Source organism: Panthera tigris, chromosome D2, assembly GCF_018350195.1.
Source record: "Panthera tigris isolate Pti1 chromosome D2, P.tigris_Pti1_mat1.1, whole genome shotgun sequence".
NCBI lineage: Eukaryota > Metazoa > Chordata > Mammalia > Carnivora > Felidae > Panthera > Panthera tigris.
The window spans coordinates 26,373,828-26,388,483 of record NC_056670.1 but is presented as its reverse complement, the minus strand read 5'-3'; the positions used below and the strand labels follow the sequence as shown (position 1 = coordinate 26,388,483).

The window sequence follows — 14,656 nt, the reverse complement described above, 5'->3', positions numbered from 1 at the left end:
TACATAAGAGATTTCACACAAAAGCAAAACAAACACATAAATCTCAAATGATATGCCAATCTTTGCAACATCTGTGTTCTGTTCTCTCCTGATTTGTCTGTGTAGGCCTTGCAAGGGAAAGTGTGGAATGTGGCCACCCTTTTGTATTTGAAACAGAGTGATTTGGCCTCAACAGCAGCAAAACAGATCATGGAAGAGACCTACAAAATGGAGTTCCTGTACAGTGGTGTGGAAGACAAACACGTGGTGATTATACATCACATGAGGCTGCAAGTCACAGCACTGTAATTTATGGTAGCAGCACGGACAACTGGAGAAGGTGACCCTTATTTGGGATGTGTGCAAAGTTTTTACACGATGTGGACTTTTTTCAGAGGTGTTTTATTACTGATTTGCCCAACCTGCAGGACGACTTTGTGGACAAATTTCTTGACTTTATGCCCTGACTCATGACATCCAAACCTAGAGAAGTCGTCAAAATTCTACAGACCGTGCTGTGGCAGAGTACCTTCCTGCACATCCCCCTTCCAGAGCAGATCCACAAAGCTTCAGCCACCACCACTTGCCAGTGGGCAAGTCAGACATCGCTTTGCAGTTTACATCTGGGTTGGTTGTGGCCCTGGATGTTGATGCAAGCCTAGAACATGTGCAGGATCTTCAGAGTACTGTGAAGGTCCACATCTTATATCCAGATGGCCAGGTTCAGATGATTCATCCTAAACTGGCAGACTTCGGGAATCCTGGGCCAGGGCTCCACCGGCTTATCACCCAGCTGTACGTCTCCCACACTGTCTGGACGGAACCATGCCCGTGAAAGTCAGGCTGCTGCTGGCCTGCAACTCCCGTTCCTGCATTCCAAAATCCCCTTCGATCGGGGGTGGCAGCATCGAGAACACCATCCCCTTCAGCAAGTCTGTGACTGTTTACATAATGTGCAAACTGAATCACAAGCAGTCTTTAGAGCTCAGGCCTAGAAGGGCCTCCCTTCTTAGGCATCAGGGCCAGAAGCCTGGAACATTTCACCTGGAAATGGCATATAGGCATAAGGAGGACCATGACTCTTAATAGTCTCATCTGGTATCAAACACAAGATAAATTCTTTTGCATTGAAAAACCCAAAACCTTCACATCTACACCTCCTCCCTCCTGACTGCCCCCTCCCCCCACAATAAAGTTGAGAAAACACCTAGCTGTTCTAGTTCCTGGTCTTTCAAAACAACAATGTGGCTATAGGTTCAACATTTATGCCACATGGCTACATTCCTCAAATGTGAAACGAAGAACAGTTTATTGGAGTGTAATCTTGTTTTGTTTTTTTTTTTAATCAACAGTCTGTTTTCTGGGGCCAACTCCTTTCACAGCTGTACTTTTTTTACACGGACGGTTCCTGAATGGCCTTAGACATCACTTTCTTGCCAAGAAGCTCTTTCTTTAACTCAGGGAATAGGTGTGCCAAGGACTGCATGAATAGTTGCAGAATGAATCATTTTTATCCCTGAAGGAGTTTCTTCATCTTGCCTGTCATTACCCTTAGAACTAAAATAATATATTAGGGCCATATATTAGGACAAACAAGGATTATGGAAAAGAGGAATCCAGTGTAAGAAATAAAGTCATTTCCCACTACAGAGAGGGAGGGAGAGAGAGAGAGAGTGAGAAAGAGAGAGAGAGAGAGAGTATCCCACAAACTATTCTGTGTTCATGAGTTCAACAAATAGTTGAAATGGACTAATTCTACAAAAGATGCAAATTATGAAAACTTCTCAGAAGACATAGATAACCTGCATAGTCTTACATCTACTAAACAAAGTGGATTTTTAGTAAAAATCTTTCCATCAAAGAACCTCAGGCACAGAAAATTTCATTGGAGAAACTTTCAAACACTTAAGAAAGAACAATTCTATATTTTCACACAAAAACTTCCAGAAAAATTGAAGAAAAGGAAAAAAAGAAAAATTGAAGAGAAGGGTATACTTTCTGTCAAATATTATGAGGTCACATTAATATCAAAATTAACACAGAAACAACAAAAATGGAAACTGTAAGGGCAGAAATACTCATGAACTTAGACTCCAGATTTTTAACAACGTGTTAATATACCTATTCTAGCAACATACGAAAAGAATAACCTTGAAAAATAATATTTTCTATGAATGTTAACGTTTCCCAGCATGCTAACAGAGGAAAATGCTATGGTCATCTTAATAGATGCAGAGGCATTTGGCAAAATTCAATATTCACTCATGGTAAAAATTTTCAGCAAACTAAAAGTAGAATGGAACAATTTTATCTAATGAGGGACATCAACAAAAACCTTATAGCTATCATGATGCTTAAATACTAAAAGGCTGAATCCTTTCTCCTCTTAGATTAGAACAAGGCTGGCATCCAGCATTGTATCTAAAGTTTTAACCAATGCAAAAGGCAATGAAAAGAAATAAAATTCATACAGATTAGAAAGGAAGAAATAAAACTGTTTCAATTCACAGATGAAATCATTGTCAGAAAATCCAAAGAAACTGCAATAAATACACATTAGTTGTATGTGAATTTTGCAAGGTTGCAGCGTGCAAGATAATACAAATAAATCTATTGCATTTCTGTATACTAGCAGTGAAGTATTGAATCCAATTTATAAAGCAAATACTATTTACAAAAGCTCCAAAAAATAAAATATTGGGCACAAATTGAACAAAATGTGTGTGTAAGCTGTATACTGAAAACTAGAAAGCCCTGATGACAGAAAACAAAAAGGAACGAAATTTGAAGATATAAAGCATGTTAATTGATTTTAAGATTCAATATTGTTACATTTGATGTAATCTTAGTCAAAATCCAAGCAGACTGTGTATTTTATTTTAAATATAATTTAAATGTATATGGAAATGCAAAACACTGGAAATTAAGCGAATTTGAATAATTCATAATAAACTTTCTCAAAACTTAAGGTCTGCTAATCAAGACATTGAGGCTTGAATTAAAACATTTTTGTCTTTGTTTTTGTCATGGAGTTAAACATCCTACCAATCAGAAATTTCTTCAGATTTTTTACTTTGGGGTTTCCAGTCATAAAGGTAAGTGGATTTTAACCCCAAATCTAAATGGACATTCATGGTTAAAAATTTTCACAAAAATTTTTCCCCTGCTCTTCCCAGAGCCAAAATCGGACATGCGTGTTTTCCCTGTTGTCTAGCTCCACTTACGAGGATTTTGTGATTTTGGAGTCTTAGCTCCACTTGGATGCTCCCGTTTAAACTTTTTTTCTGCTCGTAGCCCTGGCTTTGTCATTTGACCTGTTTACTTGGTAAATCCGAGTCTCCAGTAGCCAGGGATAAACTCAGTAGATAAAATCAACACAAATTCTGTTTTTGAAGCCATTTTATTTCTATGGATTCATAATTAAAAAAAAAATCACGATCTGAAAAACTGCATTAATTTTGCATCATCTCAATTTTAAATACACACATTCCAATAATTTGAAGAGAGTTGTAGCAGAGAAGTTTTCGTATTATTTCCAGTTAAATGTTGGAAACAAAAATCCAAACCCTTGTATTTTAGGAAAGCTAAAATCCTCTGATACAAATGATATAAAGAGAAAGACAGTGGTGTGGTATGCGTGTGTGTGTGTGTGTGTGTGTGTGTGTGTGAACAAAAAGGTGTATAAAATTTTCTTCAACAGTTTTTTTTAATTTAATATCATTTGTCTTATATTTGAAAAATAAGGTCACATTTATTTATTATTGACTCGAACCATGGATTTTGTATAACTTTCTCAATATTTTTCACAACAAAATGTAAAATAATGGTAGAACAATCTTACTATTGTTCAACACATCAGAGTAGCCTTTTATTCTTTTGAATATACTTATTATCACTTCAATAAAAGCAAGCAATTGGAATACGAAATTCTCTACTCCTGAAGTGAAGTTTATTTTAAAAAGTTTTCTACTTGTTAGAAAGTCCTGCTCATAAATATTATTTTGGAAAATTGTCTCATGTAATGCTAATGAAGAGTAAAGAATGTAATGGGGAAAATTGAATGTGTCATTTGAAACCAAATGTGTCATTTTATCAACTATTTTAAAAAAATGTGTGAAATTCCTAATGCTGTGTTTTAGTTTTTGGAGACATGCATTGCTCTGTTATAAAAAAAATAATTAATATTATGTAACTTTAACACGCAAAGTATTTCTCATTCATAGGGATTCATCAGATAAAGAAGTGCTTATTTTGGAAGAAGCCATGGATTAGCTAGGAGACTTGCCTTGACATTTCACTCACATATCAAACATACTGTGTTTACTCGTAATGTACATTTATCTGTGTCAGTGATGGACTCCGTCAGTTTGACAGGCATCATATAATCTAGTCAACAAAGTCTAGAAAAAGGCTTTTCAACATGAAATGATGTCATAATGTGTTAAAATGGCACATATCACTCTGACGGTGTGACAGGTGTTTTAAATCCCAGGCTATTTATTTTCAAATAAGAAATATATGTAATGTTTTTACACTCCATGGTAAGACTTTCAGACTTTCTGTCTTCTAAGGTCTGCTTTGGGTTCAGAGGTTAAAGAAAATAGAAGTTACTCATCTTTTCCAACTTCATCCGGGATTTTTTTTCAGTTTGGTTATTTTTATCATTCAGCACCCACCAGTTTGCCTCATACATTCTGACTATATCTTCTCTGGCTCTTTTGCTTGGATCACTGTTTCTACCTTCTCTATATTCCTGCATGTATTCCTGAAATTCTCACTTTTTTTTTGCTGATTTTCATTCCCTTTGTTTCCAATATCACATTTTGAAGGATGCCTGCCATATTCACATATCTAAATCTTTCAATAAAAATTCACCTGGCCAGACTAGTGTCTTCTTAAAATTAGAGGATGCAAAACAAAGCTCACTACCTTTCTTTCAAAATGTGTTCCACTTAACTGACTTCCTTATCTTTGTTTATTGTATCATATTCTTCAAAGGTGTGAAATTTTAAATAATCTTTAATGATACTTAAAAAAATTTTATTTATTTATTTTCAGAGAGAGAGAGAGTGCCAGCAGGGGAAGGACAGAGTGACAGATAGTGAGAGAATCCCAAGCAGGGTCCGCGCTGTCAGCACAGAGCCTGACGCAGGGCTTGAACTCACGAACTGTGAAATCATGGCCTGATTTCAATAGTCGGATGCTTAACCAACTGAGTCACCCAGGGGCCCCAATGGTAACTTTTTGCTTCTATTGTTCACTTTCCCCATTGAATTAATTACAAAGGTATGTTGATTTTATTTCAAGGAGGTCACATGCTTCTGTATCATACATTTCCACCGCTCCATCCAAATGCAGGTCTTCAAATTCTTCGTTCCTTGCAGTACTATCCCTATGCTATCCATCCTATCAGTAGCATGATCTTTCTAAACTGTCGTTTTAATCATTATCACTTCTCTGTTTAAACATCTTCTATAGTTCTTCATATATTTATAACACCTAAGTGCAATAGTATAACATTCAAGATTTTTTTTATTTACCAAGGTTATCTTCAACTTCTACCTTTGAAATATACTACCTCTCAAATTGTACCCTTTGCTACGTTCTTGATGTAGGTCAATACCTTTATTTTGTCACTCCCTCTGCCGGGAATATACATTACTAATTGTATTGGGACTGATGCTTTCATTACTACCCGTTGAAAAGTGTTTGTTTATTTTTTGTTTAATGACAAATCACATGTATTAGCTCCATAAATCTATTCTGGATATATTAATCAGAGATGATATCACTTCCTCCTGATCCTAAATAACACTTGATGGAAGAATTATTTTGCACTGTGTCATTTCTAAGTTTCATAGTATGGGAACTCTCTACGCCCATGTCACCTAGAAGAATAGCTTGAATGCAAAAGAGCATCAAAAGATTAATTAAAATAAATATCTGTAGGAAGAAATTCTTGCTTGTGAAATGTCATGGTTGTTTCAAATCTGTGTGGTTTTGCCTTTTTTTGTGGAGTTGTTGATTATCTCAGGTGCTTTTCGGTAAGAGAGAAAACATTATAGCCTCTGTGAACATTTAGTAGGAAATCTTTAACAAAGAATATCAGTGTTGTTTCCAAGTCTGACTTCCCACCTCTCCTCTTCTTTCCATTTATGTCAGCATGGCTGAATACTAAATCCTAGCACTTAACAACGTAGAACAGGAGTTCAAATATTAGCCTTACATTCTGGAGCCCTGTGTTCTCATTCCAACTTAGCTGCTAACAAGCTATATGACCTGGAGCAGTCATCCTGCTGTGTGCCTCATTGTCCTAAAAATAAGGAACTGGGCTGTGTTCTCTCATTTGCCTTCAAAGTCAAAACTCTACAATTATGATTTTTTTAATTATGAAAAGCCATATTTAAATTTACAACTTATATCAAATTTATAACCAAGAAGACAATAATATAACAAGTTCAAAGAATCTTCTCTATCAGGCTACAAGACGGAGTGGTTTATCACAGTCACGGTGAAAGCTGCAACCTTTTCCACTTGGGTGGAAGCCACCAAATAAACTGATCTTGCTCGGCCATGGCCAGTGCTGACTCAGGCCTTTAATACAACTACCAAGTATCAATGCACATGTAAGTTATGATTTAGATCTAGTACAACCATTAAATGCCTTTGAAAATGATGACTAGGAGGCATTTCAAGAGGCCAATGCAATTCATTCCTAGAAGAGCTTACAAAGCAAAACTTAATGTCCTTTACTTTCAGTCCTTGTAGAAACTGAGTTTTAAATCTATGTGTAATTAGAACCAAATATTTGATTTTTCTTACAACAATAACCTATTTAGGGATTTGTTTAGTGCTATACAGAGAGAGATCAGAAGACTTTTATATGAAGCCATTTGTACATTCATTGAGAGCTCTCCAAACTTCCTAGTAAAAGGTTGTGCACACACTGCTGTAAGATGCCAGGTCTGGGTGAGTGTGAAACATATCCTGACAGTTTAATTGAAATAACTATTGAGCATGAAGGAAAGACACCTGTTGCAAAGGGACATAAACAACAACAAAAATCTCTGCTGGTATTTTCAGACAAAGTAGAGAAAATCAGAAGGACTCTTTATTCACTCACCATAAATTAATGTATCAAATGGGAGAAGTGTTATCAGAATTCAGGCATCAAGAATTACTGCTGAACTACTGGCTGCTACTGAACAGCCTTGGACAAATTATACTTCCTGATCCTCAGTTGCTTTCTTTGCCTGACGTATAGGAGTGTCATGAGAATCTACTGAGATAGTAGAATAAACCTTATATATTCTGAAACACGCATCATTAAGTATCAGCTAAATTGGGAGACATGTAGAAATCAGAGTATTTCAATACCAATCTGAATTTCTGATTTCTGTAGAAAATCTACAGTGGCAGAAGACCTGTATTTCCTTTCTCTTACATGGCAAAACTATGCTGGATCTGAGTAGCTTGTTTAAGAATTTAGCATGTTTTGTGTTATACCATGCTAGCAACCACAGACAAGCTTCATTGTTTTCCCACTGGATCCTTAAACACATTTGCTCATGTGATGCCCAGAATAGTTACTCTGAGGAATTTTAATTATTTAAAAGCTTATCAGAATACACATATTTAAAAATATTTTAAAATAACCTCATCTATCCCCATGTCACTATTTAAATCTCCATAGTTGGTTGGGGTAGAGGTTTTTAAAATGGGGTCACTTATCCCATCCTCATTTTTCATCTAGGGGTCTTTATATTTCCAGGATATAAAGAGCATGTGTGTAAGGAAGTAACATATATATCAAAACTGATGTTAGTAAATTATCGAGTATAAAGAAACAAATTTCAAATATTCACTGCCGATGGTGATATCTTTCACAAGGATATTGATTTTAATACTCAATTTTGATGTTACATTAGAAATATTAAACAAAAAACTGCAAATTCTTGTCATCCTGTCTCTGTTTGATGTCTGTACCCTGCCTTGTTTTCTGTTGTAATTTAGTATAACAAACTCAACTGTGGAAAGCAAAAGTAAATAGTGGAACAAAAGGAACATTTCAGAATATGAACAAAGTAAGGACAGAATACTTTATAAATTGTGACTATAATATATGGCAATCTGTTAGGAACTCTTGAAAGAATGTACCCTTCTCATTTGACTAGTTTTAATGAGTTTCATTCTAGTATAACAAGTTGCTTAGAAGCCAGTGAGAGGCATGTAAAAGGTCTCTGAAACAGAGAAAGATGTAATGCAGGATATCACTTTCCTCAAAAATTTAGGAAAATTATACATATTATATTATATTTATTATATTAGACATAACACACCTTCACACACCCATATACAATATCTCTCCAATGAAATAAAAAATCTTGTAACGTTGCTTGTGTCTTGAGAGGTGACTGCATTTCCAGAGGACTCAAGTGAATTAATTTTTATTCTTTTCCTTTTTTTAATGTTTTATTTATTTATTTACTTATTTATTTATTTGAGAGAGAGAGAGAACATAAATGGGGGAGGGAGAGAGAGGGAGACTCCCCCTCTCTTTGAATCCAAAGCTGGTTCCAGACTCCAGGCTGTCAGTGCAGAGCTCGATGCAGAGAGCATGAGTGGGGACGGGGTAGAGAGAGAGGGAAGCACAGAATTTGAAGCAGGCTCCAGGCCCTGAGCTGTCAGCACAGAGCCCCACCGGGGCTCAAACTTAAGAACTGTGAGATCATGACCTGAGCCGAAGTCCAACGCTCAACTGACTGAGCCACCCACGCGCCCCAACCCACCAACCAACCTTGAGATCATGACCTGAACTGAAGTCAATGCTTAACTGACTGAGCCACCCAGATGCACCTGTTGTTTTCTTTTTAATAATTGTTGAATTTTGAAATCTGAGTTTATTACTGTTTCAAAAACAAAGAAACTAACAAAGTAAACAAGAAACCAAAGCGGATGACCTGATTTGATCCAATCAAAAGTTTCGATCAGTTATATGACCAGCTGAATTTTTAACCTGGATGAGAAATGCTATTTAATTGCATCATATTTAGGAGCCTTTTGTAAAAATAGGTAAATATAGTCACAGAAAGAGTAATTGAATGTAAGATTATAATAGGTATCCAGAAATAATCACTTTTAGACGGTCAGAATAAAATTCTTTGAAAGAGGTGGTTGATGAAAACCATATTATTGTAGAAATTTTCAGATGCAGTTATTTCCATATTAAATGTCACTTCTTAGCTGAAAATGAATAAGTTTTTTAAAACATATATTAAGCAGGGGTGCTTGGATGGCTCAGTCGGTTAAGCACCCAACTTCAGCTCAGGTCATGATCTCACAGTTTGTGATCTCACAGTTTGTGGGTTCAAGCCCCGCATAGGGCTCTGTGCTGACAGCTCTGAGCCTGGAGCCTGCTTCGGATTCTGTTTCTCCCTATTCCTCTTCCCCTCCCCCACTCACGCTCTGTCTGTCTCTCTCTCTCTCAAAATGAATAAATGTTAAAAAAAATTTAAAAATGTATTAAGCGTTAAATTAAAAAAAATGTTTTTGAAACTTTGTAATAATGAGCTAACGAAATGATTATTATTAATGAAAGAGAGAAATAATTATGTTATTGGCACACAATTTTACTGGAAAAGCAAATGTGTATCTTCCTTGTCTCTATGCCATATAAGACTGCTTGAAGAATACAATTTTTCAAAAATGTTCTGAGGCAAACTACTGTGTTAAGGTGTGGACTCAGTGTGTGTTATGCTGGATTGAAAATGTTTTAAAGTGTATTCTGTGGTGTCTTGAGAAATACAAACTAGGAGCAATATTCTTTAACTTTGACCAACTGTATCTGTGTGCACACGCATGCGTGAGCACGCCGCACACATGTGTGGACTTCTTGATTGGTGGATGGTGACCTTCATCACTTTGGGAGGTTATCAGTCATGACTTCCTCACATATATCTCTAGTCCAACCCATTCTCACCTCTTTAGCACTTGGTTACCCCTGTGCTTGACCTTTTTCTTGAATCTTCTGTTTTTCTTTCTGTTGTCTGTTTTCCTTCCTTTTGTCCTGCTAGGCACATTATACTGACTTATCTCACAGCTCTCCTATTCTTATCAGCTCTGTCAATTATGCTATTAAACTTAAGTGTTCTTAATTTTAGGTATTATCTTTTTGTAATTTTTTTAAACAGTCACTTCCCTTTTTTGCAATCCCCAGTTGAATGGCAAAATTTTCTACTTTGTGTTTTAAGTTCTTCCACAAATTAATCATATTGATTTCATAGCTTGTCTGATAATCTCATCATTTGAACTTCCTAAAGATCTGTTTTTATCTGTCTTTGTCTCTCTCCTCTCTCTCTCTCTCTCTCTCAGTCTTTATTATTATCTTTCTCTTTTCTGACTGGCTATTTGATGGTGAAACTCAAGCAGGATGCATAAAAAAGGTAAAAATAATATAAGTGTCTACTTTCTATTATATTTTCTTTTTCTATTGGTTTTATATTGATTCTATTTTCTCCAAAGAATGTATGCTTTTTTTCTGGCATTCACTTAGCAGAGGAATTTCACCAATCCATGATCATTGTAATCCAATTAGAAGTGTAGATGATTGCAAGTTCAGCCATGATTTTAGTACTGATCTCTTCTTAGTTTGTTCTTACTTCTAGAGAAGCCTCTGGAATAAAAGAGCCTCTGGAAAAAAGTGAAATAAAAATGGCCAGGCTCATAGTCGAGATCTTCCCTCCTTTCCTGATCTCATCTCTGTAACTCCACACTGTCTTGGAATGATGAATTGTCTGAACTACTTGGTAGGAATTTTCTGTTAATTATTTTCTTATATTTTGTAATATTTTAAAATATGACTTTGTAACTTACAGTTACAGGCATAATAGAATGTTCAAATCAGGGTAGCTTCAAGCTCTTGCTGTAACAAGATGAAAATGCAATGCAGTAGCACTTTTGTTTAATATGAAGTATATAAGAAACATTCAACATTGGAGCATGTTAAACAATATTTGCCTCAACCCCTTTCTTTTTCTTCCACAAACATACAAATATAATCATCTAAATGAAGGAATTTTTCAGCTGTCAGTACAGACAACTTATTAAAACTAAAAACATTTTATTAAAGAAAGCATTTTATTTTTTAAATCAATTTATTTATTTTGAGAAGGAGAGAAAGAGAGAAAGAGAGAATCTCAAGCAGGCTCTGCACTGTCAGCACAGTGCCTGATCTGGGTCTCAAACCCAAGAACTGTGAGGTCATGACCTGAACCAAAACCAAGAGTCAGATGCTTAACTGACTGAGACACCTGGGTGCCCCTATAGAAGATGGTTTAAAATAAACACTAATGCAAATGCTGTATAGCTCAAATGAATTTTTGTTCTGAATGTAAGTCTTTGGAAATAAATTTATCTCTTAAATACATTTCCTCAAAATAGAACAAGAAGAATATCTAATATTAATCCTTGCTCCATGAGTATTAGAGAAAAATAGTTGTGTAGATTTGAACACACAGATGCATATTTCAAACCGAAACATAATACATTAATGGAATAATGTATTAATAGGGTAATGTTGGAAGCAGTAAAATGCAGAAATGACAAAATAGAAAATTCAATCAAGGTGTTATATAGATATAAAGGTACTACCACAATACATATTTGATATAAGGTAAACCTAGAACTTTATTATGGGAACAATTAAATGTATTGAGGGAAAACATAGAAGAAGATTCATGGAACTCATCTGAAAATACAATGTGGAATAAATTTTCACCTGGTGGAATAAGTTCTGAATTTAGAACTTTAACTCTTTGAGCTCCAATTAAAATGATCAATGGAAAATCAGTGTCTGTATATGATATATCCTTTGATTTTTTGGTAATATATTGAAATATGATTTTGTAAGTGTAAGTAGGTAAAAATAGACATAATACAATGCACAAATCAGAGTAGCTTCAAGTTCTTACTGTAACAAAATGAAAACGCAATGCAACAGCACTTTTAAGGTCTGTCAGAGAAGAAAGTTGTGAACAATCAGAAGTTACCTCTGTAAACAAAAATTAAAAAGCCATTCACGACTTCTAAAGTATTTGAGTATATACAAGGTTTTCATTAAACAATTTCTGGATACTGTTTTCTATTATTTGGATGAATTATTTTAAAGTATATATTGCTGTTTAGTTTTGAGATGTGATCTTTTGTAATATTGTGACAAATATTAACAAGGGTAGGTTATATTTTACGTATCTAACTAATTATTGAATGCTAGAAGACACAGAATTTAAAGAGAACAAAGACCACAGAAAAAGAGTTTCTGAATTTGGGGTTAAATTGATAGAGATGGGCAAATGTAGGTAAAGGAGGGACACATTGAAGCCCCCACATCCCAAAAAAGGATACAACTAATTGCTTGTTTTGAATATAGTAAAATCCAAAGTTATTTCTGATTACCTGAGAATAGGAAAACATAGCAAAATACTACAGTTCATTATAACTTTTAAGTAAGCTTGTACCTTGCCAATTGACTTAAAAGATAAAAGGAAATCAAATATGCTGTTTACGTTAATAATACCCTAATAAGGTCAGGGCAAAGCAGTAATGCTAAGAAAAAATAAAATAAGATGACATAAACTTTAGCCAATATAGCTAAAGTCATAAATTATCCAAATTCCACCATTAAAAGTAAAAAAGCCTATGCACACTTAAAATAATGATATGCTGTATACTGGCCAATATAGCTTCAAAAATCTCCGAATGCGTTATCATGGATCATTAGACAAGTAAATGTCATACTCAAACATAAGGAAAAGGAATATTATCAGCTTAATAATAAATGAAATAGAACTTCTGATTAAAGCCATTAAAACATAAAGAACACACTATATCATGGCAAAAGTGGGGGAGAAGAGAACAAAAAAGTCAGTTGGGGACCGACTTCAGCTCAGGTCGTGATCTCATGGTTTGTGAGTTGGAGCCCCACATCAGGCTGTGTACTGACAGCTCAGAGCCCGGAGCCTGCTTCGGATCCTATGTCTCCCCTTCTCTCTGTGCCCTGCCACCACCCCCCCAGCTCCCACAGGTCATGCTCTGTCTCTCAAAAATGAATAAACGTTAATAATTTTTAAAAAAGAACTTAAAGTATGTTTGTTAGATAAAACTCAGGTTACAAGTTAAATTTTAATTTTAGATAATGAGTAATTTTTTGCTGCATGCTTATTTGAGACATATGTTATGAGAATTTAAAAAAATTAAAAAGAGGGGCATCTGGGTGGCTCAGTCGGTTAAGCGTCTGACTTCGGCTCAGGTCGTGATCTCGCGGTCCGTGAGTTCGAGCCCCCCGTCGGGCTCTGTGCTGACAGCTCAGAACCTGGAGCCTGCTTCTGATTCTGTGTCTCCCTCTCTCTCTGACCCTCCCCTCCATTCATGCTCTGTCTCCCTCTGTCTCAAAAATAAATAAACGTTAAAAAAAATTAAAAAGAGAGAAATTGCTAATCAAAAGAATAATCAGACAAATCAAATCCAATATCAGTTAAATATTGAAAAACACTGTTTTGTGCTCACTTCAGCAGTACATATACGAAAATTTGAATGATACAGAGATTACCACGACCCCTGTGCAAGGCTGACATGCAAATTCGTGAAGGGTTCCATATTAAAAACCAAAACAAAAAAAAATGAAAAAAAAAAGAACACACACACACACATACACACACCAAAAATCACTGTCTTAAAAATCAATTGACTAAAGAAAAAATACAATGAATAAAACACAATAAGAGATTGCTTTTATATGAGATTCAAATACAGCACGTTTTTGTCTGAGTCCTTGGTACACAAAATGCAGTCCACAGGATAGTAGAATCACCATCACCATGAAGCTTATTAGACATGCAGAAACTTAGTCAATCCAAACAGGGAAATCATACCTGCATTCAATATGATTCCCATATAAAAGTTTGAGAAACACTGATCTAGATAGTACAGCCAATTTCAATGGAAATTTAAAAAAAAAAAAAACATAACCTCAAAGATTTTATTTTATTTTTCTTAAAGTTTATTTATTTATTTTGAAAGAGAGAGAACAAGTGGGAAAGGGGCAAAAGGAAAGGGCAAGAGAGAGTCCCATGCAGGCTCTGCGCTTTTGGAACAGAGCCCAACATGGGACTTTATCTCACGAACTGGAAGATCAGGATCTGAGCCAAAATCAAGAGTTAGATGCTTAACTGGCTGAGCCTCCCAGGCAGCGCTCGAAGATTTTATATATCAGGCAAAACCTAATTTTCAGTTTATTTCTAAAACAGCAACATAAACATCAAGCAAACATTTGAAGAAGAAAATGAAAGAATGAAGATAATGCATAATTATAATTATTTAAAATATTAATCATTAAGGAGTAAGAAGATCTAATAACAGAGCCATTGAAAATGAAGTAGCATAAAATGATGTCAAATTGTAATAAGGCAATTGTATTTTGAAAATAAAAAATGGATAAATAGCCTCTTGGAATAATTTAATTTAATATATAGTATGCATAACCAAATCATGTATTTTAACTGAAAATAATGAAAGCTATATGCTGAGAAACCTGGTTTTTTTTCAAAATATAAAACAAGATTTAATATAAACACTTATGTAAACATATCACAAAGTAGAAATTCTTCCAACCATTATAAAT

The 14,656-nt window shown here is 35.1% G+C and overlaps 1 non-coding gene across 1 annotated transcript; it reads left to right on the top strand.

The window, feature by feature from the left end:
- The first annotated feature begins 13,534 nt into the window (after positions 1-13,534).
- On the top strand, positions 13,535-13,638 carry LOC122232222. The gene has a single exon (XR_006209567.1). It is a non-coding gene; the product is annotated as a U6 spliceosomal RNA (small nuclear RNA).
- The last annotated feature ends 1,018 nt before the right edge of the window (positions 13,639-14,656 follow it).